Source organism: Mytilus edulis, chromosome 6, assembly GCF_963676685.1.
Source record: "Mytilus edulis chromosome 6, xbMytEdul2.2, whole genome shotgun sequence".
Lineage (NCBI taxonomy): Eukaryota > Metazoa > Mollusca > Bivalvia > Mytilida > Mytilidae > Mytilus > Mytilus edulis.
The window spans coordinates 22,214,971-22,220,070 of NC_092349.1; the positions used below are offsets into that span (position 1 = coordinate 22,214,971).

The 5,100-nt window shown below is 33.7% G+C and overlaps 1 long non-coding RNA gene across 1 annotated transcript; it reads right to left on the reverse strand.

The window, feature by feature from the left end:
• Positions 1 to 1,001: 1,001 nt before the first annotated feature.
• LOC139526024 (uncharacterized) lies at positions 1,002 to 3,426 on the reverse strand. The gene is made up of 3 exons (XR_011665092.1): positions 3,024 to 3,426; positions 1,829 to 2,119; positions 1,002 to 1,275 (listed from the first exon to the last, which is right to left on the reverse strand). It is a non-coding gene; the product is annotated as an uncharacterized lncRNA (long non-coding RNA).
• Positions 3,427 to 5,100: the final 1,674 nt, after the last annotated feature.

The following is a 5,100-nucleotide window of genomic DNA, read 5'->3' on the forward strand; positions in this document are numbered from 1 at the left end:
TTTTGTCATAATTTAAATACCTTGTTTTTCATTTAAATGTGAAGAAACTGTAATATCGTCACGTGTTGATTTTAATTCGGTTGTTCTTATGTAAATTATATTACTTATTTCTTTATTATTAATAGTCATAGCTAACATGTTTGCTTCAAATAATGGTTCTCTGCTTCCAATCCTATTTTTTAAATGGCAGCTGATAGTAACCATATGCGAAACTATGGCTCGGCTGAATGACAGCTGACTCTGATGGACATTCCTGGTTATTGGTGTTTGGTGGTAGTTGATATGAACATTTACTTTGATGTTTTGTATAAATATATCCGTTTGGTTACTAGAATTGCTTTCTTTTACGATCTCGTCGTTAATATACCATAAGATATACATCAGTGGTGGTTCCGTAATGTATGTGACTGCCAGTGTTATATTTGATGAATCGGCTATCACATCTTGTTTGATTACTACTGGCGCTCCTGTAAGTAAAGAACCCAATCAAACAACATGAACTGCATAAACTATAGATTGTAGTTTTTCGAAGTAACTTTTATCTCTATTTAAAAGGAGCCCCTGCGACCACCCTCAGTCTTAAGTTATTAGTGTTGTGTTTTGCCTTCCGGAGCCCCTGAGACCACCCCTCAGACAATCTTTACCAGTGGTGTGTTGTCTTTTTGTCATTTTTTTTTAACCATGCCGGGAACATATTGTTTTTTTACTTAAAGTATAATTTTGAATATTCTTTGTTCTTCAGCCTTTCTTATATCTTTTCTCCGAATTGTAATGTTTATCAAATATTCGACATATTACCTGATAAAACAGGATTCGTCCTGGAAACTACAATTATATGGGTGTATGTCAACTATAAAATAATCATAACATAAGATGACTTTAATTATTCAACAGTGGCCTTGCAGTCGACCCCTTTAAGACAACATTCAACAAGCACCTGCAAAGGGAATATTCTTGTCTCGGTTGTACGCAAGATGATAGGGTATCGTATCTTACCTTGAACTATTACGTAAGCGGTTGACGTCATGTTTCTTCCGTTGCATGCTACCGTGCAAGAGTAATTGCCAAGATCTTGATAACTGCAGTACGCTATAGAAAGAACCGAAACATAGTAATGATCTTCTCCATGCAGTCTACGAATGTGCACACCATTTAAGTATTGATTCCAAATGAATTTTGGCAAAGGGTCTTCGACATTTTTAACTTTACATCTTAATTTGACCGTCTGTGTGGTTTTACATACAATACTTTTTGGTTGCACATCAACCATGTTTTCTGAAATATATATAAAATGAACATCCATATATCTATACTACTAAAGGAAGCAGCATTTCCTTTGTAAACATGTATAGTTGAAATCTTTGTGATATGACGTATGAATGTAGTGTTTTTAACTTTCTCAATTTGTCCTTCATACAATCATTTTTCCTCAGGAAACGCCCCTTTTTTATAGAAAATATTCAAATTCGAGACTTTTATCGATCTTAGTTTTATACGCCTTCGAGCATGCTCAATTGACGTACTGCCCGCGAAATTGACAATCTCTTAGTTTCAACACTTGCACAATTGTACTGCGATCTCGCGGTCTAATTCTAGTATATATGATTCGAGGGTTGGTTTTTTCGTTTAACTAGTTTTTACTTGCCATAAGCTCCTTTTCCTGTCCAAATACGAGAATAAGGAGATGTGGAGGGAATCCCAATGAGACAACTATCTAACAGAGACCAAAATATAAGGATGTTTTTTTATATATAAAAATAAGGAAATGAGACAACTATCTAAAATGTAAAATTATGTTTTCTTTTTAAAACATTACTATATTTATTACCTTCAACAAATCTAATGCATATGTCTATACTGCCTTCTGAATTTCTAATAACAGCTCGATATAAGCCAAATTGGTCACGTGCTGTTAATAACACAGAGGTTATTAGACGATGGATTGATGTATCGTTTGACCAGGTTGACACTTTCCAGTTCCCAAGTGTGCCGCCATTTCCGGTTCCCCATGATACCGTTGGTGCGGGATAGCTGTTCACATCTAGCGAAATATTGGTTACATTTCCAACAACTGAGATTAGTGTAATATTTCTGTCATTTTTATAAGATATTGGCTTAACTGAAATGAAAACCATTTAAATTTAAGGTTAAAGTTTACACACGTATACATGTTAACTCGCCGCATGTTTGCGCCTGTCCCAAGCCAGGAGCCCCTGTCCTTTGTTAGTCTTGTGTGATTTTTAATTTTAGTCGCTTATGTATAATTCGGAGTTTAGTATAAATCCATTATCACTGAACTAGTATAGATGTTAATTTTGTTTAGGGACCAGCAGAAGGACGCCTCTGGGTGCGGTAGTTTCTCGCTGCATTGAAGACCTATTGGTGACCTTCTGTTGTTGTCTGTTGTATGGTCTGGCTGTTGTCTCTTTGACACATTCCCCATTTCCATTTTCAAATATATGTAAAGTTGGTGATCCCAATTATGAATTGACTTCTCTTCATGAATTATTTAAAATAAGTTTCGTGGAAAAAAAGTGTTTTCTCTTTCAAATATAGTTAAAGAAGATGGTGGTGTGATTGACAATTCTCCGCAAGAGACCAAATGACACAGAAATTAACAGCTATCGGTCACCGTACAGCCTTCCTCAACGAACAAAGCCCATAACGCATAGGCAGCATAAAGTATGCCATCAAAATTGTTTATATTATGTCAAATTCTGTTCATTCATGATTTTCAAGAAAAAATGTTGCTTAAACATTTTGATATAGTATAATTTAACTGTTACAGAAGTGGTTGATATGTTTGTCATTATGTATATAAAAAAACAAATCGGGCAACCAATGGAAACATTAACAGAAAGCCATCCGTGTAAACTTTTTCTTCCATCAAGTATTTTTAACTGCAGTCTTATTCAATTTGCAAGTACCTAAGCTCATCACTTCAATTGGAACAATAATGCAGTGTTAATATTGCCTTTTTATTTGATAAATTTGGTAAATGTAAAATATTTAAAATTACTCACATTTTAATCTAATGTTAAAGTCGTACCAAATTGGAATGCTCTTAACGTTAGTAGAGCATCGATAAGTTCGCACATCATCTTTTCCAAAGTCTTTTATTAAGAGGTTTCTATCTTTATCTAGATACATTTTCTGCGAAATATTCAGTTCCTGATTGATGTCATCGTTTAATGTATAAATTTTGTCAGCTTGTGCATCCGACCAAGTATACACTGGTCTAGTTGGACACTTTAAGACTGCCGTAGAACCTTCCGTAACGTTTAGGTAGATACATGTATTTACCATACCCTCAATTTTACATACTGAAACACAATATATGGTTTGTTTTTTTTACATAAATTTCATCAAAATTACATTCAACAGTTTTAAATTAAAGTGCAATGTATCGAATATCTTGAATTTGAATTGGTTTTATGGCCCAGCAGTGAATAGGGAAGGCACAGAACCAATTGGAGCAGGAACTGAATACATGAAGGAAACATCTCACTCTTTAGATTTTGGTTGGTTTCGTGCTTTTTAACTATCTATCTGTGTAGTGTTTTGTTATTGTTGTCTGTTCGAACGTTTTGTCTTTTCTCCTTTGTATTTGTTTTTCTTCTACATATGCATTTTTTTTTATTTCGCAATTGGTTTCAAACCACCCCCCTAAATACCCCCTATAAATAAAAATTAGAAAACAGACATCCATTTACACGCGTACATAAGGAGGTACACTAACCAACATAATCATTTTTCTGATTTATTCACATTATAGTTAATTGTGTATCATGTTTAAATTAATTTAAATTGCCTATTTATATCTTCTAATTTGAGCCCGAAGGTTAAAAGTATGCATACAAATCTCCTAAATAACTTTGAATACGTTACCTATCACCAATAAAACAATAACTTGACTAGTTGAAGTCTTCATTTCCGCTTCCGTCTAACTTTGATTTCCTGAATAATTGAAACTAGTTGATATTTTTATAAACATGAAGAATGCGTACTAGGTTTAATTTGTTCGCTAAGCTTGTTAATTTTTCAAACACCATTGCATCCTCATGTATATGCATTTTATCTAAGGACCAGCTGAGGCCCATCTCCGCTGGAAATTGATTTTTTGCACATCAATATGGATACTTCTAATTGTTTGGTTGTACTGAATATGCATGTAATATTTCCCACTGGAAGTAACGCAAACAGCAACACAATATATGTTTTTGGGTAATACATAAGTCTATATGAAATAAGAAGATACGATAAGAGTGCCAATGCGACAACTCTCTACCAGAGACCAATTGACATAGAACGTAATAAAATGCAATATTTCCCATCTCCATGGCCAACAGCATGTAAAACACATTCGCTCGTTTATCCTAGGCCTTTCCAAAAAATATAACAAATCGTTATGTGCTATTAAATTGCTGAGGATACCCTTTTGAAAATCCATTTGAAAATTTAGTGCATATACATATGCTTGAAAGCCATCAAATTATTCTTAACCATAACCCACGATAATAACATTACTCATAAGCATGACAAAATGAGCTAAAATCTTTGTGAGAAAACCAATAATTCCTGATACTTTAAAGAAATGCTATAAATGTTAAGCACCTTACGATCTTTCTTAGAAATAAGGGAGAAAAAACCAAAATCATTCTTACCGTTTTAAAATAAAAAGTTTTAAGCATCGATTAAGGCTAAATGGAATCAATGAACTCTATAGTTTATATTTTAGTACTTCCTTATACTTTCATTGGTATTAGTTGATAATTATTAACATTTAGAATATGATTGGTTTGTTCCAGAACCACTTAGAGGTTTAAATTGAAAACTTTTAGAACTGCAAAGTCTATTTCCCCTCTCTAAATAGGTGTTAATGATAGTAAAATGACACAATTAGTTTAACGTAGTGTGCATATTTACAACAAATCTAACTAAATCAGTAAATAGTGGCCGAGTTCACTTGAAACTCTCGAATAAACTTCACCTACTCTGGTTTCAACAATACGATTTTACTTTAACCACTCGAGTTAACCCCTCGTACTCTGGTTCCAACCCTCATCGAGCCAGGGTTAAACTCGAGAAACTCTTCAATGG